This window comes from Oncorhynchus tshawytscha, linkage group LG04 (assembly GCF_018296145.1).
Source record: "Oncorhynchus tshawytscha isolate Ot180627B linkage group LG04, Otsh_v2.0, whole genome shotgun sequence".
NCBI classification, from domain to species: Eukaryota; Metazoa; Chordata; class Actinopteri; order Salmoniformes; family Salmonidae; genus Oncorhynchus; species Oncorhynchus tshawytscha.
Genome location: NC_056432.1, coordinates 12,356,516 through 12,381,163, shown reverse-complemented (window position 1 = coordinate 12,381,163; position 24,648 = coordinate 12,356,516). Strand labels below are relative to the sequence as shown.

General features: G+C 43.5%; 1 protein-coding gene across 1 annotated transcript in view; it reads left to right on the top strand.

Moving 5' to 3' along the window:
• LOC112237176 (adhesion G-protein coupled receptor V1-like) overlaps positions 1–24,648 on the top strand; it is a 225,981-nt gene that overhangs the window by 187,428 nt on the left and 13,905 nt on the right. The window lies entirely within an intron of this gene.

Genomic DNA, 24,648 nt, shown 5'->3' with positions numbered 1-24,648 from the left:
ACTTTTTGTTATGTTACAGCCTTATTCTAAAATGAATAACATTTGTTTTTTTCCCTCATCAATCTACACACAATACCCCATAATGACAAAGCAAAAACTTTTTTTTTTTTTTTAGAAATTCTTGCAAACGTCTTTTAAGAAATAAAACAGAAATATCAGATTTACATAAGTATTCAGACCTTTTGCTTTCGGCTCCCGAGTGGCACAGCGGTCTAAGGCACTGCATCTCAGTGCTAGAGATGTCACTAAAAACCCTGGTTCAATCCCAGGCTTTGTCACAACCAGCCGTGATTGGGAGTCACATAGGGCGGCGCACAACTGGCCCAGCGTCATCCGGGTTAGGGTTTGGCCGGGGTAGACCGTCATTGTAAATAAGAATTTGTTGAATAACTTTGTTGTTAACTGACGTGCCTAGTTAAATAAAGGTCATTCAAACATTCAAACCTATTTTTATCAGTACATTGTTGAAGCACCTGTGGCAGCGATTACAGCCTTGAGTCTTCTTGGGTATGACGCTACAAGCTTGCCACATCTGTATCTCCCATTATTCTCTGCAGATGCACTCAAGCTCTGTCAGGTTGGATGGGAGCTTAGCTGCATAGCTATTTTCAGGTCTCTCCAGAGATGTTCGATCAGGTTCAAGTCCAGGCTCTGGCTGGGCCACTCAGAGACATTCAGAGACTTATCCCAAAGCCAATCCTGCGTTGTCTTGGCAGTGTGCTGAGGGTCGTTATCCTGTTCGAAGGTGAACCTTCGCCCCAGCCTAAGGTCCTGAGCGCTCTGCAGCAGGTTTTCATCAATGATCTATTTGTACTTTGCTCCGTCTTTCCCTTGATCCTGACTAGTCTCCCAGTCCCTGCCGCTGAAAAACATCCCGCAGCGTGATGCTGTCACCTCCATCCTCCAGATGTGACGCTTGGCATTCAGGTCAAACAGTTCAATCTTGGTTTCATCAGACCAGAGAATCTTGTTTCTCATGGTCTGAGTGTCCTTAAAGTATTTCAGTTTTTAAAATTGTAATACATTTGCTAACATTTCCAAAAACCTGTTTTCGCTTCATCATTATGAGGTATTGTGTGTAGATCAATGAGAAAACTGTTTTATTTAATCCCTTTTAGAAAAAGGCTGTAAAGTAAAAACATGTGGAAAAAGCCAAGGGGTCTGAATATATTCCGAATGCACTGTACATACTGTAGGCTACTCACATGCACAGAGTGGGTAGAACACAGTTCCTTACGAACATAACTTATTCAATACACCCACATACAGTGTGTACACACACACACACACACACACAATATCCCTGGTTTTGGTTTTGGTCCATCAGTATCATGAATCCAATCCCTCTCCATTATTACAAGGTATCAGTTCATTAGAATCAGACTGGCTGTGTTACTAGTTATCAGTTCAGACTGGCTGAGTTACTAGGTATCAGTTCATCAGACTCAGACTGGATGTGTTACTAGGTATCAGTTCAGACTGGCTGTGTTACTAGGTATCAGTTCATTAGACTCAGACTGGCTGTGTTACTAGATATCAGTTCAGACTGGCTGTGTTACTAGGTATCAGTTCATTAGACTCAGACTGGCTGTGTTACTAGTTATCAGTTCAGACTGGCTGTGTTACTAGGTATCAGTTCAGACTGGCTGTGTTACTAGGTATCAGTTCATTACACTCAGACTGGCTGTGTTACTAGGTATCAGTTCATTAGACTCAGACTGGCTGTGTTACTAGATATCAGTTCAGACTGGCTGTGTTACTAGGTATCAGTTCAGACTGACTGTGTTACTAGATATCAGTTCATTAGACTCAGACTGGCTGTGTTACTAGGAACCAGTTCATTAGACTCAGACTGGCTGTGTTACTAGGTATCAGTTCATTAGACTCAGACTGGCTGTGTTACTAGATATCAGTTCAGACTGGCTGTGTTACTAGGTATCAGTTCAGACTGGCTGTGTTACTAGGTATCAGTTCATTAGACTCAGACTGGCTGTGTTACTAGGTATCAGTTCATTAGACTCAGACTGGCTGTGTTACTAGGTATCAGTTCATTAGACTCAGACTGGCTGTGTTACTAGATATCAGTTCAGACTGGCTGTGTTACTAGGTATCAGTTCATTAGACTCAGACTAGCTGTGTTGCTAGATATCAGTTCATTAGACTCAGACTGGCTGTGTTACTAGATATCAGTTCAGACTGGCTGTGTTACTAGATATCAGTTCAGACTGGCTGTGTTACTAGATATCAGATCATTAGACTCAGACTGGCTGAGTTACTAGATATCAGTTCAGACTGGCTGTGTTACTAGATATCAGTTCAGACTGGCTGTGTTACTAGATATCAGTTCAGACTGGCTGTGTTACTAGATATCAGTTCAGACTGACTGTGTTACTAGGTATCAGTTCATTAGACTCAGGCTGGCGGTGTTGCTAGATATCAGTTCATTAGACTCAGACTGGCTGTGTTACTAGATATCAGTTCATTAGACTCAGGCTGGCGGTGTTGCTAGATATCAGTTCATTAGACTCAGACTGGCTGTGTTACTAGATATCAGTTCATTAGACTCAGACTGGCTGTGTTAGTAGATATCAGTTAAGACTGGCTGTGTTACTAGATATCAGTTCAGACCGGCTGTGTTACTAGATATCAGTTCAGACTGTTTGTGTTACTAGATATCAGTTCAGACTGGCTGTGTTACTAGATATCAGTTCAGACTGGCTGTGTTACGAGATATCAGTTGAGACTGGCTGTGTACTAGATATCAGTTCAGACCGGCTGTGTTACTAGATATCAGTTCAGACTGGCTGTGTTACTAGATATCAGTTCAGACTGGCTGTGTTACTAGGTATCAGTTCATTAGACTCAGACTGGCTGTGTTGCTAGATATCAGTTCATTAGACTCAGACTGGCTGTGTTACTAGATATCAGTTCAGACTGGCTGTGTTACTAGATATCAGTTCATTAGACTCAGACTGGCTGTGTTACTAGATATCAGTTCAGACTGGCTGTGTTACTAGATATCAGTTCATTAGACTAAGACTGGCTGTGTTACTAGATATCAGTTAATTAGACTCAGGCTGGCTGTGTTGCTAGATATCAGTTCATTAGACTCAGACTGGCTGTGTTACTAGATATCAGTTCAGACTGGCTGTGTTACTAGATATCAGTTCAGACTAGCTGAGTTACTAGATATCAGTTCAGACTGGCTGTGTTACTAGATATCAGTTCAGACTGGCTGTGTTACTAGATATCAGTTCAGACCGGCTGTGTTACTAGATATCAGTTCAGACTGTCTGTGTTACTAGATATCAGTTCAGACTGGCTGTGTTACTAGGTATCAGTTCATTAGACTCAGACTGGCTGTGTTACTAGATATCAGATCATTAGACTCAGACTGGCTGAGTTACTAGATATCAGTTCAGACTGGCTGTGTTACTAGTTATCAGTTCAGACTGGCTGTGTTACTAGATATCAGTTCAGACTGGCTGTGTTACTAGATATCAGTTCATTAGACTCAGGCTGGCAGTGTTGCTAGATATCAGTTCATTAGACTCAGACTGGCTGTGTTAGTAGATATCAGTTAAGACTGGCTGTGTTACTAGATATCAGTTCAGACCGGCTGTGTTACTAGATATCAGTTCAGACTGTCTGTGTTACTAGATATCAGTTCAGACTGGCTGTGTTACTAGATATCAGTTCAGACTGGCTGTGTTACGAGATATCAGTTGAGACTGGCTGTGTTACTAGATATCAGTTCAGACCGGCTGTGTTACTAGATATCAGTTCAGACTGGCTGTGTTACTAGATATCAGTTCAGACTGGCTGTGTTGCTAGATATCAGTTCATTAGACTCAGACTGGCTGTGTTACTAGATATCAGTTCAGACTGGCTGTGTTACTAGATATCAGTTCATTAGACTCAGACTGTCTGTGTTACTAGATATCAGTTCAGACTGTCTGTGTTACTAGATATCAGTTCAGACTAGCTGAGTTACTAGATATCAGTTCAGACTGGCTGTGTTACTAGATATCAGTTCAGACTGTCTGTGTTACTAGATATCAGTTCAGACTGGCTGTGTTACTAGATATCAGTTCAGACCGGCTGTGTTACTAGGTATCAGTTCATTAGACTCAGACTGGCTGTGTTACTAGATATCAGTTCAGACTGTCTGTGTTACTAGATATCAGTTCAGACTGGCTGTGTTACTAGGTATCAGTTCATTAGACTCAGACTGGCTGTGTTACTAGATATCAGTTCAGACTGGCTGTGTTACTAGATATCAGTTCAGACTGGCTGTGTTACTAGATATCAGTTCAGACTGGCTGTGTTACTAGATATCAGTTCATTAGACTCAGGCTGGCAGTGTTGCTAGATATCAGTTCATTAGACTCAGACTGGCTGTGTTACTAGATATCAGTTCAGACTGGCTGTGTTACTAGATATCAGTTCAGACTGGCTGTGTTACTAGATATCAGTTCAGACTGGATGTGTTACTAGGTATCAGTTCAGACTGGCTGTGTTACTAGGTATCAGTTCATTAGACTCAGGCTGGCTGTGTTACTAGATATCAGTTCAGACATGCTGTGTTACTAGGTGTCAGTTCAGACTGGCTGTGTTAGTAGGTATCAGTTCATTAGACTCAGGCTGGCTGTGTTACTAGATATCAGTTCAGACATGCTGTGTTACTAGGTGTCAGTTCAGACTGGCTGTGTTACTAGATATCAGTTCAGACTGGCTGTGTTACTAGGTGTCAGTTCAGACTGGCTGTGTTCCTAGGTATCAGTTCAGACTGGCTGTGTTACTAGATATAAGTTCACACTGGCTGTGTTACTAGATATCAGTTCAGACTGGCTGTGTTACTAGGTATCAGTTCATTAGACTCAGACTGGCTGTGTTACTAGATATCAGTTCATTAGACTCAGGCTGGCTGTGTTGCTAGATATCAGTTCATTAGCCTCAGACTGGCTGTGTTACTAGATATCAGTTCAGACTGGCTGTGTTACTAGATATCAGTTCAGACTGGCTGTGTTACTAGATATCAGTTCATTAGACTCAGACTGGCTGTGTTACTAGATATCAGTTCAGACATGCTGTGTTACTAGGTGTCAGTTCAGACTGGCTGTGTTACTAGGTATCAGTTCAGACTGGCTGTGTTACTAGATATCAGTTCAGACTGGCTGTGTTGCTAGATATCAGTTCAGACCGGCTGTGTTACTAGATATCAGTTCAGACTGTCTGTGTTACTAGATATCAGTTCAGACTGGCTGTGTTACTAGATATCAGATCATTAGACTCAGACTGGCTGAGTTACTAGATATCAGTTCAGACTGGCTGTGTTACTAGATATCAGTTCAGACTGGCTGTGTTACTAGATATCAGATCATTAGACTCAGACTGGCTGAGTTACTAGATATCAGTTCAGAATGGCTGTGTTACTAGATATCAGATCATTAGACTCAGACTGGCTGAGTTACTAGATATCAGTTCAGACTGGCTGTGTTACTAGATATCAGTTCAGACTGGCTGTGTTACTAGATATCAGTTCAGACTGGCTGTGTTACTAGATATCAGTTCATTAGACTCAGACTGTCTGTGTTACTAGATATCAGTTCAGACTGTCTGTGTTACTAGATATCAGTTCAGACTAGCTGAGTTACTAGATATCAGATCATTAGACTCAGACTGGCTGAGTTACTAGATATCAGTTCAGACTGGCTGTGTTACTAGATATCAGTTCAGACTGGCTGTGTTACTAGATATCAGATCATTAGACTCAGACTGGCTGAGTTACTAGATATCAGTTCAGAATGGCTGTGTTACTAGATATCAGATCATTAGACTCAGACTGGCTGAGTTACTAGATATCAGTTCAGACTGGCTGTGTTACTAGATATCAGTTCAGACTGGCTGTGTTACTAGATATCAGTTCAGACTGGCTGTGTTACTAGATATCAGTTCATTAGACTCAGGCTGGCAGTGTTGCTAGATATCAGTTCATTAGACTCAGACTGGCTGTGTTAGTAGATATCAGTTAAGACTGGCTGTGTTACTAGATATCAGTTCAGACTGGCTGTGTTACTAGATATCAGTTCAGACTGGCTGTGTTACTAGATATCAGTTCAGACTGGATGTGTTACTAGGTATCAGTTCATTAGACTCAGGCTGGCTGTGTTACTAGATATCAGTTCAGACATGCTGTGTTACTAGGTGTCAGTTCAGACTGTCTGTGTTACTAGATATCAGTTCAGACGGGCTGTGTTCCTAGGTATCAGTTCAGACTGGCTGTGTTCCTAGGTATCAGTTCAGACTGGCTGTGTTACTAGATATAAGTTCACACTGGCTGTGTTACTAGATATCAGTTCAGACTGGCTGTGTTACTAGGTATCAGTTCATTAGACTCAGACTGGCTGTGTTACTAGATATCAGTTCATTAGACTCAGGCTGGCTGTGTTGCTAGATATCAGTTCATTAGCCTCAGACTGGCTGTGTTACTAGATATCAGTTCAGACTGGCTGTGTTACTAGATATCAGTTCAGACTGGCTGTGTTACTAGATATCAGTTCATTAGACTCAGACTGGCTGTGTTACTAGATATCAGTTCAGACATGCTGTGTTACTAGGTGTCAGTTCAGACTGGCTGTGTTACTAGGTATCAGTTCAGACTGGCTGTGTTACTAGATATCAGTTCAGACTGGCTGTGTTGCTAGATATCAGTTCAGACCGGCTGTGTTACTAGATATCAGTTCAGACTGTCTGTGTTACTAGATATCAGTTCAGACTGGCTGTGTTACTAGATATCAGATCATTAGACTCAGACTGGCTGAGTTACTAGATATCAGTTCAGACTGGCTGTGTTACTAGATATCAGTTCAGACTGGCTGTGTTACTAGATATCAGATCATTAGACTCAGACTGGCTGAGTTACTAGATATCAGTTCAGAATGGCTGTGTTACTAGATATCAGATCATTAGACTCAGACTGGCTGAGTTACTAGATATCAGTTCAGACTGGCTGTGTTACTAGATATCAGTTCAGACTGGCTGTGTTACTAGATATCAGTTCAGACTGGCTGTGTTACTAGATATCAGTTCATTAGACTCAGGCTGGCAGTGTTGCTAGATATCAGTTCATTAGACTCAGACTGGCTGTGTTAGTAGATATCAGTTAAGACTGGCTGTGTTACTAGATATCAGTTCAGACTGGCTGTGTTACTAGATATCAGTTCAGACTGGCTGTGTTACTAGATATCAGTTCAGACTGGATGTGTTACTAGGTATCAGTTCATTAGACTCAGGCTGGCTGTGTTACTAGATATCAGTTCAGACATGCTGTGTTACTAGGTGTCAGTTCAGACTGTCTGTGTTACTAGATATCAGTTCAGACGGGCTGTGTTCCTAGGTATCAGTTCAGACTGGCTTTGTTACTAGATATAAGTTCACACTGGCTGTGTTACTAGATATCAGTTCAGACTGGCTGTGTTACTAGGTATCAGTTCATTAGACTCAGACAGGCTGTGTTACTAGATATCAGTTCATTAGACTCAGGCTGGCTGTGTTGCTAGATATCAGTTCATTAGCCTCAGACTGGCTGTGTTACTAGATATCAGTTCAGACTGGCTGTGTTACTAGATATCAGTTCATTAGACTCAGACTGGCTGTGTTACTAGATATCAGTTCAGACTGGCTGTGTTACTAGATATCAGTTCAGACATGCTGTGTTACTAGGTGTCAGTTCAGACTGGCTGTGTTACTAGGTATCAGTTCAGACTGGCTGTGTTCCTAGGTATCAGTTCAGACTGGCTGTGTTACTAGGTATCAGTTCAGACTGGCTGTGTTACTAGGTATCAGTTCAGACTGGCTGTGTTACTAGGTATCAGTTCAGACTGGATGTGTTTCTAGGTATCAGTTCAGACTGGCTGTGTTACTAGTTATCACTTCAGACTGGCTGTGTTACTTGGTATCAGGTCATTTAACTCTGGCTTTGCTTTGGTCGCTCCCTCCAATGACAAAAGAAAGCCTGAATTAGTGGCAGTCCTTTGGTTGGCAAGCTGTTCATAGCCTCCCGCTATTCTGTGTGTTTCCACCGTAGAGCAGGCAGATCCACCGTCCCTCACAAACACACACACAAACACCTACACACACAACTACACCCCCATACACAACCACATTGTGCTGTTTTGGCTGACTCAGCATGCCTCTGACACTGCAGCCGTCTGTTCCTCGGGGCTTAGCACCCTGACACCTGAGGGGCACACTATAACACCCTCGCCAAACACACACACCAGGGGAGGGGTAATGGCAGTACAGCGATGTCAGTAAACAGGTTTTCAACAGCCTCTAAAGCTCCTTATTTACGCTGGCTGGGAGAGAGGCATGGCTCACTCTATTAAAAGCAGCAGACTCATTGAGCGTGTGTAAGGCACAGACACAGAGGGCGGAGGTGTCCTTGAGGTGTGTCTGTGTGGGCGTGTGTGTGCGCACTTGTGTGTGTGCACTTGTGTGTGTTCGTGCACTTTATTTGTGTGTGTGTGTGTGGCTCGGAGTGTGTCCCTTGGAATTTCCCTGCTGCAGGAGCCTGCTACACAGGAACAGAAGGTGACTCCATGCCCCCCTGCTCCCCAACCCCCAACTATTGTCCTTTTAGAAAATAGAAAATCTTCCAAGCAAATGGAAAGAGGTTCAACTTCATCAAAGGTTTTGCATTCACCAGCCTTCTCATGAAGGACGATGATACAGAACATTTTCACAAAATAGCCCATTTCCTGCTTTGCCCCAGTCTCCCCTCCTACTACAGCTAATCCTAGCTTCAGTCCTCCTCAATGTTGTTTGCCAGTCAGTGCACCCATCTGGTATCATGTTACCATGATTTCATTCTCTGGTGAACCCTCTTTTAATTCGCAAACACCATGCAAATAGCAAATACAGGCCTGTTTATACCCCATGCAAATACAGGCCTGTTTAAACCACATGCAAATACATGCATGTTTTAACCCCAGGCAAATACAGGCCTGTTTACACCACATGCAAATACAGGCCTGTTTAAACCCCAGGCAAATACAGGCCTGTTTAAACCCCAGGCAAATACAGGCCTGTTTAAACACCATTCAAGTACCGGCCTGTATAAAGAGGGCCACAGTCCTCACATACTCGATTGTGGACACGACACAAAGCATTTTACTTTCCCTTGTAAACAGACATTACATTTCAATGTTGTGTTTTCATTGGATATAGTTCTAGTATTGTACGCTATACATTTTCTTCAGTCCTCTATTGGGAAATGACTGGTTCATTTCAATATGAAGCTCTTCTCTAGGCTCATCAAATTTCAAGTTTAATTAGTTGTATGCATGTGACACATGGTATACACCGTCCCCAAAAAATCTTACTTGCGGTTTCCTTCTAGACAATGCAACAACAATAAGAATGAATAAAAGGTAAGAATACAAACTTAACGTAAATGGCTCAGTAGAATATACACTGCTCAAAAAAATAAAGGGAACACTTAAACAACACAATGTAACTCCAAGTCAATCACACTTCTGTGAAATCAAACTGTCCACTTAGGAAGCAACACTGATTGACAATAAATTTCACATGCTGTTGTGCAAATAGAATAGACAACAGGTGGAAATTATAGGCAATTAGCAAGACACCCCCAATAAAGGAGTGGTTCTGCAGGTGGTGACCACAGACCACTTCTCAGTTCCTATGCTTCCTGGCTGATGTTTTGGTCACTTTTGAATGCTGGCGGTGCTTTCACTCTAGTGGTAGCATGAGACGGAGTCTACAACCCACACAAGTGGCTCAGGTAGTGCAGCTCATCCAGGATGGAACAGTAAATGCGAGCTGTGGCAAGAAGGTTTGCTGTGTCTGTCAGCGTAGTGTCCAGAGCATGGAGGCGCTACCAGGAGACAGGCCAGTACATCAGGAGACGTGGAGGAGGCCGTAGGAGGGCAACAACCCAGCAGCAGGACCGCTACCTCCGCCTTTGTGCAAGGAGGAGCAGGAGGAGCACTGCCAGAGCCCTGCAAAATGACCTCCAGCAGGCCACAAATGTGCATGTGTCTGCTCAAACGGTCAGAAACAGACTCCATGAGGGTGGTATGAGGGCCCGACGTCCACAGGTGGGGGTTGTGCTTACAGCCCAACACCGTGCAGGACGTTTGGCATTTGCCAGAGAACACCAAGATTGGCAAATTCGCCACTGGCGCCCTGTGCTCTTCACAGATGAAAGCAGGTTCACACTGAGCACAAGTGACAGACGTGACAGTCTGGAGACGACGTGGAGAACGTTGTTCTGCCTGCAACATCCTCCAGCATGACCGGTTTGGCGGTGGGTCAGTCATGGTGTGGGGTGGCATTTCTTTTGGGGGCCGCACATTAGGTACCGAGATGAGATCCTCAGACCCCTTGTGAGACCATATGCTGGTGCGGTTGGCCCTGGGTTCCTCCTAATGCAAGACAATGCTAGACCTCATGTGGCTGGAGTGTGTCAGCAGTTCCTGCAAGAGGAAGGCATTGATGCTATGGACTGGCCCGCCCGTTCCCCAGACCTGAATCCAATTGAGCACGTCTGGGACATCATGTCTCGCTCCATCCACCAACGCCACGTTGCACCACAGACTGTCCAGGAGTTGGCGGATGCTTTAGTCCAGGTCCGCCACCTCATCAGGAGCATGCCCAGGCATTGTAGGGAGGTCATATAGGCACGTGGAGGCCAAACACACTACTGAGCCTAATTTTGACTTGTTTTAAGGATATTACATCAAAGTTGGATCAGCCTGTAGTGTGGTTTTCCACCTTAATTTTGAGTGTGACTCCAAATCCAGACCTCCATGGGTTGATACATTTGATTTCCATTGAACATTTTTGTGTGGTTTTGTTGTCAGCACATTCACTATGTAAAGAAAAAAGTATTTAATAAGAATATTTCATTAATTCAGATCTAGGATGTGTTATTTTAGTGTTCCCTTTATTTTTTTGAGCAGTGTATATATATTTTTTGCATAATATAGGAAGGCACAATTTATAGTCCAATATTTACACATGTATTGGGGAATGAGGCATTGGGGGTCAAGTGTTTAAATTGTGCAGTATTTAGCAATCATAATAATAGTTGTGTGTGTGTGCGTGCGTGCATGCGTGCGTGCTAAGGTGGGTGCTAAGCTGCGTGTGCTCGCGGGCTAAGGTGCGGAGAATCAGAGCAGGTGCTCAGTCCAGTTCAAGTGTTCAGCAGTCAGATGGCTTGTAGATAGAAACTGTCTCCTCAGTGGTTCCTTCCTCAGGCACCGTTTCAAGTAGATGTCATGGATGGGTGGGAGCACGGTTCCAGTGATGTACTGGGCCGTCTTCACCCTCTGGAGGGCCTTGCGGTAGTCCATGTCAAGTCCTTGGTGATGTAGATGCCAAGGAACTTAAAACTGCCGACTCTCTCTGCTGTAGTCCCGTTGATGTGGATCATCAGGATTTGGCCATTTGAGAATTGATGTGACAAAGTAGCTGCGGGCTCCACTACAAACAGACACAGATGGCACCCTATTTCCTATAGGGCCCATAGGGCGCTGGTCAAAAGTAGTGCACTATGTAGGGAATAGGGTGCCATTTGGGACGCAGACACACAGACATATTCCTGGTTGGTCTCCGACGTCTCTGTCTGGATGTGTCTGTAGAACCCAAGACTGTAGGATGAGAAGCTGGCGAGGACGCCAAGACGGATTCTTATTTGTGCCCAGAAAGGCTTGATATGCAGACATGTAGGTAACTGCCAAACGAAGGAATCACCAACCTGAAGTGTCTTAAAGAGCATTGGGCCTCCAGAACAGCTTCAATGTGCTTTGTCATAGATTGTGTCTGAAACTCTATTGGAGGGATGAGACACCATTCTTCCACGAGAAATTCTGTGGATGGTTTTGTTGTTGGTGTTGGAAAACAAGGTCTAAGTCAGCACAACAGAATCTCCCGTAAGTGTTCAATTAGGTTGAGATCTGGTGACTGAGATATATATATATATATACATACACACACACACACACACACACATACACACACCCTTTTGATCCTTTTGATCCCTCTTTCACTGAGATATCTTCTTCTAACCATGGTAGCCAAAATAATGGGCATCTGGACATTTTTATACATAACCCTAAGCATGATGGGATGTTAATTGCTTAATTAACTCAGGAACCACACCTGTGTTGAAGCACCTGCTTTCAATATACTTTGTTTCTCTCATTTACTTGTTTCCTTTTTTTTGACAGTTACCTGTAGCCACTGTAGTAGAGAGAGAGGATGCCGTATTTTTATCAGTGGCCAGACAACACTAAAGCGGCTAGTGGAACGGCATTACGATGCCACTGGGCGCTACGTGCAGATTAATACCACTAATGGTCGGCCCAGAGATTTGAGAGGAGGTGACAGCCACAATTTCCCTCTGCTCTTTAACCCTGATAGACAGTTACTGAGATAAACACATTGGGATGGATCTTAGACCATTCCTCCATACAGAGTCCTTCCAGATCCTTGATAGCCTTCGTTTTAATGGGTTTCAAGTCTGGAGACTGAGAGGGCCATTGCAAAATGTTGAATTTGTGGCCAATTAACCATTTCTTTGTGGATTTTGATCTGTGCTTGGGGTTATTGTCTTGCTGGAAGATCCACTTGTGCCCAAGTTTCATCCTCCTGGCAGAGGCGACCAGGTTTTGGGGAAAAATGTTCTGGTACTGGTTAAAGTTCATGATGCCGTTGACCTTAACAAGAGCTCCAGGACCAGTGGAAGCAAAATAGCCTCATAACATCAACATTACTAGTTGACATTGTGAATGGGGTTCTTTTCTGCTTATGCATTCTCATTTCGACGTAAAACCCACAACCGGTGTGCGTGGCCAAAGTGCTCTATTTTCATGTCATCTGATCAATGCACCGCTTCCAATTGCCAATGTTATTTCTCCAAATCCAGGCATGTACATTTGTTGGAATTGTATTAGTATAAAATAATATAATATTTGAATTATTTAATTTAAACAGTCATTTTTGCTCATTTTTATCAAGGATGTCAAAAATGTCGGACCCCACTGTATATCAAGAGGTCCTTACTGCTGTGCCACAGTACCTAAGTCACGGGGCAAGGTGTGCTTGCCAGACAATATGTACAGTACCTTTGATGCAATGACCAGTGTGCACCTTTAACTGTCAACATAGAGTAGCATGAGATGTGTTATTGTGCTCTGTCTTTATGGCAGTGTTCCATGACTGCACTTTTGAACTTCAACAGGAGTCTGCCAAGAATGAGGAAATAAACCAATGCATTCTAGATTATGTGTAGAATACGTTGATAGCAGCACATTCACATGTCCTTGTTTGAACACTTGATCCTTCTTGTTGATGTTTTGTTTTCATGTCCTTGAACTTCCGAGTTGTTTTCGGGGTGTGTTCATTAGTGCAAACAGTATCTAAACGGAAAATGTTTTGCCACAAAACAATTGTGTTTCTTAATGGAGAAGTTCAATTTAGCCTGTCCTCGTTTCGGCCCTCTTGCCTCTGTTTGTTTTCAAGTGAATACACCCCATATGAGTCTGGGTCTGTTGATGAAGGCCCAATCTCTATTGATAATACACTACCCACAAATCCTCCTGCTACTGTAATTACTGTAAATACCACAGCAATGATAGGATTCGGGGTGCAATCACTGGGCCTAGACAGGCTGTCACCAGCCATTGGAGGGGTCACCCAAACAGCAGACCACCTTTTTAATCCCAAATTACAGCCCATGGTTACATACTCTGTTATCTAAGGGGGGTATGGACGGATCAAATCTGTCCTCCCACCACTTCCCCTTGTACTGAAACAGCCTCAACTTCCAGCTCACAGTATGTTTATGATATATTTTAATTAGGGCACTGTCAGACTTTCCAAGAGTATGAGGAACATTTACAGCCATCTCTAGTGTTGATAATATTTTATGAAGTACAATGTTGAGTATCTTTTTATTATCTAATGTGGATTGCCTCCTTTCTTATCATTGCACTATTAACAACACTTATCAACCTTGCTATTGGATTGCATGGGCAGACGCTGCACAATGTTATCATTATATAATGTCATCTCACTGCTTCACACAGAATGGCTATGACTGACAATTTGATTGCATAGGCTGATAAAAACAATAAAACCATGGTGATGGTTGTGTTCCAAACCGATTGACCTTAGTAAAGGTCAGTGTTTATACATTACCAGTATATACTTGTTTATTATCTCATTATTATACAGTACAATTTAGGAAGCCCCTGCTGATTATTTAAGAGAAAAGCGCCAACCAACACTAGGTTAGATTTGCCTTCTAGAAGCCCAGAGGGGGATTGTGTGTTGCGTTGTGACAGCTGGTGACCCCTCTGTGACCCATACTCCACACAGTTTGTCTTCTCACACTGAGAAGCCTGTCAGTCCAAATATACGTGGGTCCTTTTTCTCTTCTGATCTTGCCCAGCAAAGGGATCCCTCCCTATTTTCCCCTGGAGACTGTTTAACACAATCCTTTTGGGTAGAAGTGGGCACTTTGTGTTGGTTTCTCTCTATTCCACAACATTTGTGCGTTCCAGGGAGAGAGAGAGACGGACAGAGGGGAGGCTCTGGATAAGCGTGTCTGTCAAATGACTGTAATGTAAGCATGAAGGAAGTGTGAGTTTAAGAGAGGGGAGATCAGAAGAGAGTAGAAAAAACCATCAACGCAGTGATAGACTGTCCTCCACTGTGCTATGTTGTGCCGTACTGCTCCACTAATCTGAGTCTTCCATTCACCACTTTCTCCTTGCTCCTCCTCAGCACCTCTCCATATCACAAAGCTCTGTGGCACATCATACACAACTCCACCCCGGCTAGCTAGCACACATTCTACATAATGGTAATAGGGCTTTATTAGCCTGGGCCTGGCTAGCTAGCACACATTCTACATAATGGTAATAGGGCTTTATTAGCCTGGGCCTGGATAGTTAACACACAGCCTCCATTATGGTAATGGGGCTTTATTAGCCTAGGCCTGGCTAGCTAACACAGCCTCCATAATGGTAATGGGGCTTTATTAGCCTGGGCCTGGCTAGCTAACACAGCCTCCATAATGGTAATGGGGCTTTATTAGCCTAGGCCTGTCTAGCTAACACAGCCTCCATAATGGTAACGGGGCTTTATTAGCCTAGGCCTGGCTAGCTAACACAGCCTCCATAATGGTAATGGGGCTTTATTAGCCTGGGCCTGGCTAGCTAACACAGACTCCATAATGGTAATGGGGCTTTATTAGCCTAGGCCTGGATAGTTAACACACAGCCTCCATAATGGTAATGGGGCTTTATTAGCCTAGGCCTGGATAGTTAACACACAGCCTCCATAATGGTAACGGGGCTTTATTAGCCTAGGCCTGGCTAGCTAACACAGCCTCCATAATGGTAATGGGGCTTTATTAGCCTAGGCCTGGCTAGCTAACACAGCCTCCATAATGGTAATGGGGCTTTATTAGCCTGGGCCTGGCTAGCTAACACAGCCTCCATAATGGTAATGGGGCTTTATTAGCCTGGGCCTGGCTAGCTAACACAGCCTCTGTGTTCTCAACAAGCTAGGACGGCCGCTAAACGATACATGTAAATGTCAGATCTCTCTTACTCTTTTCCTCTGTGTGTGTTCCTGGGTTAGTGTGATTCTGGGTCAGTTGAACATTTTCCTCACTAATGATTCAGGTTAGGATCTAGCTGATCCTAGATCTGTACTTGGAGGAAACTTCAACCAATGGCGTAGGGGAGCAGGTTTAGAAAGCTGTATGCCTCAGCTGAGAGTGGTTCAAGGCCAGTGCACATGGTTTAGGAGACAAACTCCCTCTCTCTGACCTCCTCGAGCATGCTGAAATCAATGCTTTTAGTTTCACTGTAGATCTGCTTCAAATCTCCATCCCAGCGATCCCCTGAGACTAACGCACATACACACACATCGTTCTCGGCGCGCCTTCCTTCTTCCCCCACATCTTTTTTTACATTTTTATTTCACCTTTATTTAACCAGGTAGGCTAGTTGAGAACAAGTTCTCATTTGCAACTGCGACCTGGCCAAGATAAAGCATAGCAGTGTGAACAGACAACAACACAGAGTTACACATGGAGTAAACAATAAACAAGTCAATAACATAGTAGAAAAAAATGTATCCATCTACATTGTGTGCAAAAGGCATGAGGAGGTAGGCAATAAATAGGAGTGAATAATTACAATTTAGCAGGACTGAAGACTTTCAAATCGCTTTGAGCCCCTGTACCAGCTGTCTTCTGCCGGGGGCTTGGGTGTTCCCTCCATGGCTGTGGATGCTCCTCCAGCTACCGCTCCCTGTCCTAGTCAATCAACTGCCTGTGCACAGCCTGGACCACCGCTGCCCCCTCCACTGGGCCATAATCTCTGGATCAGCTCTGTCCCTTTGGCTGTTGTGGCCTGCACGCAGCTGGTGACTCTGCAGCCCTCAGGTGAGGTTTGTGGCTCTGGCCTCGCAATCTTCTTCGAGACCCGGCAGAGGCCAGATCATTCCGGCAATTGTGATAGGGAGTTCGATGGTGAGGCATATATCTGTGCTTGTGGCAAAGACTGTGCTTTCCTGGGGCAAAAGTTCAGTATATCACCAGGTTGCTTCCCGAGGATATGAGTCAGTCACTGGGGATTGATACTGTCATGGTTCATGTGGGATCTCCACTTGACACCAACAAATGCCCCATAATATCTGGCCCTCTGCCCTCCCTAAATTGTGGCATGTAACAGTTTCGCATACTTTCAGCTTTCCATAACTGGCTACGAGACGAGTGCAGCTTTGTGTGTGTAACATTTATTGACAATTTTGATACCTTCTGGAAACAAAGCTCGTATTAATGAGGATGGTAAGCACCCAAATAATTTGGGTTCCTGGATCCTTTCACAGAATTATAAGGCTGCGTTGAGACAATAACTTATCAATGACCCAAGTCCAGCTCTTTTAATCCCTACCATTGTGTCGCTGAGTCATCATAATGCTTTAGCACATATACATTATCCCAGGGGCATTGGAAGACACCATGTAAGTAACCTAAAGTATGTCCCTCTTACTGCCCTGAATGCCTCTGCTGATCCTATAGCTATTGTATGCGGTAATCATGTGCCTATGAACCAGAGTAATACTGTTAGCACTGAGGTGGTGTGCCCTAGTAGGAAGTCCACTGTGTGAAACTCACCCTGGAAAGATACAAATATTTATTTTTATTTCACCTTTATTTAACCAGGTAGGCCAGTTGAGAACAAGTTCTCATTTACAACTGCCACCTGGCCAAGATAAAGCAAAGCAGTGCGACAAAAACAACAACACAGAGTTACACATAGGATAAACAAATGTACAGTCAATAACACACTAGAAAAATCTGTATACAGTGTGTGCAAATGAAGTAAGGAGGTAAGGCAATAAATAGGCCATAGTGGCTAAGTAATTACAATTTAGCAATTAACACTAGAGTGATAGATGTGCAGATGAGGATGTGCAAGTAGAAATACTGCTGTGAAAAAGAGCAGAGCAACATATGGGGATGAGGTAGGTAGTTGGTTGGATGGGCTATTTACAGATGGGCTATGTACAGCTGCAGTGATCGGTAAGCTGCTCTGACTGCTGATGCTTAAAATTAGTGAGGGAGATAAGTCTCCAACTTAAGTGATTTTTGGAATTCATTCCAGTCATTGGCAACAGAGAACTGGAAGGAAAGGCAGCCAAAGAGGTGTTGGCTTTAGCGATGACCAGTGAAATATACCTGCTGGAGCGCGTACTACGGGTGGGTGTTGCTATGGTGACCAGTGAGGTGAGATAAGGCGGAGCTTTAGAGACTTATAGATGACCTGGAGCCAGTGGGTTTGGCGACGAATATGTAGCAAGGACCAGTCAACGAGAGCATACAGGTCGCAGTGGTGAGTAGTATATGGGGCTTTGGTGACAAAACGGATGGCACTGTGATAGACTGCATCCAATTTGCTGAGTAGAGTGTTGGAGGTTATTTTGAAAATGACATCGCCGAAGTCAAGGATCGGTAGGATAGACAGTTTTACAACTGTATGTTTGGCAGCATGAGTGAAGGAGGCGTTGTTGCGAAATAGGAAGCCGATTCTAGATTTAATTTTGGATTGGAGATGCTTAATGTGAGTCTAGAAGCACAGTTTACAGTCTAGCCAGACACCTAAGTATTTATAGTTGTCCACATATTCTATGTCAGAACCGTCCAGAGTAGTGATGCTAGTCGGGCAGGTGCGGGCAGCGATTGGTTGAGGAGCATCCATTTCATTTTACTAGCATTTAAGAGCAGTTGGAGACCACGGAAGGAGTGTTGTATGGCATTGAAGCTCGTTTGGAGGTTTGTTACACAGTGTCCAAAGAAGTGCGAGATGTATACAGAATGGTGTCGTCTGCATAGAGGTGGATAAAAGAATCACCCGCAGCAAGAGCGACATCATTGATATATACAGAGAAAAGAGTCAGCCCGAGAATTGAACCCTGTGTCACCCCCATAGAGACTGCCAGAGATCCAGACGACAGGCCCTCCGATTTGACACACTGAACTCTATCTGAGAAGTAGTTCGTGAACCAGGTGAGGAAGTCATAAGAGAAACCAAGGCTGAGTCTGCCGATAAGAGCAGATAAGTGCAAATTTTTGTTTGAAAAAGCTAGCCTTTGCTTTCCTAACTGACTGTGTATATTGGTTCCTGACTTCCCTGAAACGTTGCATATCGTGGAGACTATTCAATGCAGTATGCCACAGGATGTTTTTGTGCTGGTCAAGGGCAGTCAAGTCTGGAGTGAACCAAGAGTTATATCTGTTCTTACTTCTACATTTTTTGGCATGCTTATTTAAGATGGTGAGGAAAGCACTTTTAAAGAACAACCAGGCATCCTCTACTGATGGGATGAGGTCAATATCCTTCCAGGATACCCGGGCCCCAGGTCGATTAGAAAGGCCTGCTTGTAGAAGTGTTTTAGGGAGCGTTTGACAGTGATGAGGGGTGGTCATTTGACCGACGACCCATGACAGACCCGGTCAATGAGGCAGTGATCGCTTAGATCCTGGTTGAAAACAGCAGAGGTGTATTTAGAGGGCAAGTTGGTCAGGATGATATCTATGAGGGTGCCCATGTTTACGGATTTGGGGTTGTACCTGGTAGGTTCCTTGATATTTGTTTGAGATTGAGGGCATCTAGCTTAGATTGTAGGATGGCCGGGGTGTTAAGCATGTCCCAGTTTAGGTCACCTAACAATACGAACTCTGACGATAGATTGGGGGCAATCAATTCACATATGGTGTCCAGGGCATAGCTGGGAGCTGAGGGGGGTCAATAACAAGCGGCAACAGTGAGGGACTTATTTCTGGAGAGATGGATTTTTAAAAGTAGAAGCTCAAACTGTTTTTGCATAGGCGTGGATAGTATGACAGAACTTTGTAGGATATCTCTACAGTAGATTGCAACTCCGCCCCCTTTAGCAGTTCTATCTTGACATAAAATGTTGTAGTTGGGAATGGAAATGTCAAATTTTTGGTGGCCTTCCTAAGCCAGGATTCAGGCACGGCTAGGCCATAAGGTTTGGCGGAGTGTTTAAAAGCTGCGAATAAAGCAAACTTAGGGAAGAGGCTTCTGATGTTAACATGCATGAATGAAATAACCAGAGCATGTCTACCTCTGCAAGGCTTCCTAGTAAAGCCAGAAAATCAGGCATCCCAGAAAAGTGTTAAAAATAGCCCACGTTAACATCTGTAGCTCTGTTCATGAAATCAAATATTTTTCTAGTAACTGATGACATTCATATTCTGACTATCTCTGAAACTCACTTACATAATACCTTTGATGATACAGTGGTAGCAATACATGGTTATAAGATCTACAGAAATCCCACAGAAATGCCAAAGGTGGAGGTGTGGCTAATTATATTCAGAACCACAATGTATGTGATATCAATAGAGAGGTATACTTTCTGGGTGATTTAAATATTTACTGGCTTTCATCAGGCTGCCCCCTCAAGAGAAAGCTTCAAACTGTAACTAGTCCCTGCAACCTGGCTCAGGTTAACAGCACAGGAATGAAATCATCAACATGTATTGATCATATCTTAACTAATGCTGCAGAAATGTGTTTGAAAGCAGTATCCAAATCCATCATATCTAGTGATCACAATATAGTAGCCATATCTAGGAAAACCAAAGTTCCCAAGGCTGGGCCTAATGTTGTGTATAAGAGGTCATACAATAAGTTTTGTAGTGATTCCTATGTTGTAAATGTGAAGAATATTTGTTGGTCCGTGGTGTGTAATGACAAGCAACTAGACGCTGCACTTGACACATTTATGAAATTGCTTATCCCAGTTACTAATAAGCATGCACCCCATTAAGAAAATGACTGTGAAAACTGTTAAATTCCTGTGGATTGATGAGGAATTGAAAATGTGTATGCTTGAGAGGGATGAGGCAAAATAAATGTCAAATAGGTTCTGGCTGTACAAAAGATTGGCAAACGTACTGTAAATTGAGAAATCGTGTCTAAACTGAAGAAAAGGAAGATGAAACTGCACTATGAAATAAAGATAAATTACATAAAGAATGATAGTAAGAAGCTTTGGAACACTTTAAATTACATTTTGGGTAAAAAGGGCAAACTCAGCTCCATCATTCGTTGAATCAGGTGGCTCATTCATCAAAAAAAACACTGATATTGCCTACTACTCTAATTATTTTTTGATTGCCAATATTAGCAAACTTAGGCATGACATGCCAGCAACAAACGCTGACACTACACATCCAAGTACATCTGACCAAATTATGAAAGACAAGCCTTGTAATTTTAAATTCTGTAAAGGAAGTGTGGAAGAGGTGAAAAAAGTATTATTGTCTATCAACAATGACAAGCCACCTGGGTCTGACAACAAATCACTCAGGATAATAGCAGACAATATTGCCACTCCACATAAAGCAACTCATGCCAGCAGTAAAATTTGATTTCAAAAACAGAAAAAAATACACCTTATGAAACAACGGGGACTGTGAAGCAACACAAACAGACACATGCATACAAACACACGATAGCATACGCACTATACACACGTGTTGTAAGGGGTGCGTAACTGGTGGCAGGGAAGTCAGACACAGGAGAGCAGAACTGGGTAATAACCGGAGCAGTTTAATATCAAAACCAACAGCATCGAGAAATACAAATTATGAGTACAAAACCCGTCGCGCACCAGTCAAAATGTGCACAAGCACTTACAACAAACAATTTCACACACAGACATGGGGGGAACAGAGAGTTAAATACGCGACAAGTAATGAGGGAAATGTAAACCAGGTGTGTGGGAAAACAAGACAAAACAAATTAAAGGTGGATCGGCGAAGACAGGTGACGTCAACCACCGAACGCCGCCCGAACAAGGAGAGGAACCGACTTTGGAGGAAGTCGTGACACATGCACACATGGATTTGTGTTATCGATATGTGATAGTAGAGTAGAGGCCTGAGGGCACACACTGAGTATATTGTGAAATCTGTTATGAATGTATTGTAATGGTTTTAAAATGTATAACAGCCATAATTTTGCTGGGTCCCAGGAAGAGTACAGTGGCTTGTGAAAGTATTTACCCCCCTTGGCATTTTTCTTATTTTGTTGCCTTTACAACCTGGAATTAAAATTGATTTTATTCTGAACAAACAAGAAATAAGACAAAAAAACAGAAAACTTGAGCGTGCACAACTATTCAACCCCCCAAAGTCAATACCTTGTAGAACCACCTTTTGCAGCAATTACAGCTGCAAGTCTCTTGGGGAATATTTCTATAAGCTTGGCACATCTAGCCACTGGGATTTTTGCCCATTCTTCAGGCAAAACAGCTCCAGCTCCTTTGAGTTTGATGGTTTCCACTGGTGTACAGCAATCTTTAACTCATACCACAGGTTTTCAATTGGATTGACCTCTGGGCTTTGACTAGGCCATTCCAAGACATTTAAATGTTTCCCCTTCAACCACTCGAGTGTTGCTTTAGCTGTATGCTTAGGGTCATTGTCCTGCTGGAAGGTGAACCTCCGTCCCAGTCTCAAATCTCTGGAAGACTGAAACAGGTTTCCCTCAAGAATTTCTCTGTATTTAACGCCATCCAACATTCATTAAATTCTGACCAGTTTCCCAGTCCCTGCCGATGAAAAACATCCCCACAGTATGATGCTGCCACCACCATGCTTCACTGTGGGGATGGTGTCCTCGGGTGTTGTGAGGTGTTGGGTTTACCCCAGACATAGCGTTTTCCTTGATGGCCAAAAAGCTCAATTTTAGTCTCATCTGACCAGAGTACCTTCTTCCATATGTTTGGGGAGTCTCCCACATGCCTTTTGCCAAACACCAAACATGTTTGTTTATTTTTTTCTGGACACTCTTCCATAAAGCCCAGCTCTGTGGAGTGTACGGCTTAAAGTGATCCAATGGACAGATACCCCAATCTCCGCTGTGGAGCTTTGCAGCTCCTTCTGGGTTATCTTTGGTATCTTTGTTGCCTCTCTGATTAATGCCCACCTTGCCTGGTTCGTGAGTTTTGGTGGGTGGCACTCTCTTGGCAGGTTTCTTGTGGTGCCATATTCTATCCATTTAAAAAAAACGATTTAATGGTGCTCCGTGGGATGTTCAAAGTTTCTGATATTTTTTTATGACCCAATCCTGATCTGTACTTCTCCACATCTTTGTCCCTGACCTGTTTGGAGAGCCCCTTGGTCTTCATAGTGCCATTTGCTTGGTGGTGTTGCAGACTCTGGGGCCTTTCAGAACAGGTGTATATATACTGTGACAGATTTTTTTTATTATACCTTAATTTAACTCGGCAAGTCAGTTATTAAGAACAAATTCTTATTTTCATTGACGGCCTAGGAACAGTGGGTTAACTGCCTTGTTCAGGGGCAGAATGACAGATTTTTACTTTGTCAGCTCTGGGATTCGATCTTTCAACCTTCCGGTTACTAGTCCAATGCTCTAACCACTAGGCTACCTGTTGCCCCAAATCAGATCATGTGACACAGGTGGACTTAATTAATTAAATAACGAGACTTCTGAAGGTAATTGGTTGCACCAGATCCTATTTAGAGGCTTCATAGGAAAGGGGGTGAATACATATGCACGCACCACCTTTAAAAAATAATAATAATAATTTGAAACAAGTTTATTTTTTTCATTTCACTTCACTAATTTGGGCTATTTTGTGGATGTCCATTACATTAAATCCAAATAAAAAATGGCAAGGGGGGTGAATGCTTTTGCAAGGCACTGTAGCTGCTGCCTTGGACCCACTCAACATCCCTGTCATTATACAGTCGCTCTTTGTGCTCCCTGTGATTAACACGCTAGGTATTAATGAGCACAGAAACAAAACACTCTCTCTCTCGCTCTCTCCATATCTTCCTCCCTCTTTCTCTCCATCTCCATCTCTTCCCCCCTCTCTCTCTCTATCTCCATATCTTCCTCCCTCTTTCTCTCCATCTCCATCTCTTCCCCCCTCTCTCTCTCTATCTCCATCTCTTCCTCCCTCTCTCTATCTCCATATCTTCCTCCCTCTTTCTCTCTATCTCCATCTCTTCCCCCAACTCTCTCTCTCTTGCTGTATGTATGCACTGCACCTTCAGGCCTGCTAATATAGAGGGGGTTCAGGCCTGCTCTGAGAAGTTTTCTATCCCAGTGCTCAGCCATAGCAATGGTTCTCCTGTCCGTCTGTCTTTCTAAAGAAGTCAGGGCCCGAGTCTGACAGGGTTAGAGATATGGGTATGATGTGCCATATTCTGTCCAGTATATCATCTCCCTGGTATAGCATCACCCTGGTATATTATCTACGTGGTATATCATTACCCTGGTATAGCATCACCCTGGTATAGCATCTCCCTGGTATATCATTACCATGGTATAGCATCACCCTGGTATATTATCTACATGGTATATCATTTCCCTGGTATAGCATCTCCCTGGTATAGCATCTCCCTGGTATATCATTACCCTGGTATAGCATCTCACTGGTATAGCATCTCCCTGGTATATCATTACCATGGTATAGCATCAACATGGTATATTATCTACCTGGTATATCATTACCCTGATATAGCATCTCCCTGGTATAGCATTTCCCTGGTATATCATTATCATGGTATAGCATCACCCTGGTATATTATCTACCTGGTATAGCATCTTCCTGGTCAAGCATCACCCTGGTATATTCTCTACCTGGTATATAATCTACCTGGTATATTCTCTACCTGGTATATAATCTACCTGGTATGGCTCTGTCCCCTATCTGTTTTGGTCAGTTCTGTCCTTATAAAATGTGGGTTACCAGGACCACTCACTTTTAGGTCCTACCAGCATGTGTAGGGACTGCTACAGCCCAGTCTTAGCTGAGCACTTGGCACAGCGTCCAGTCAGTGAACGTGTGCGTTCGTGGTTGTGGGAGTATGTTCATGCGTGGAGACAGGTTTACTGTACCAGGCAGCCCTCTGCCAGGATCTGTGACCTACAGTAAAGCCTCCAGATTAAGAGTGGCTTCATTTAACCAGCCCAAAGGGCCTGGTCTCTGGTCTCTGCCCCGGTCCCAGCTCACTACACTATACTGGGCCAC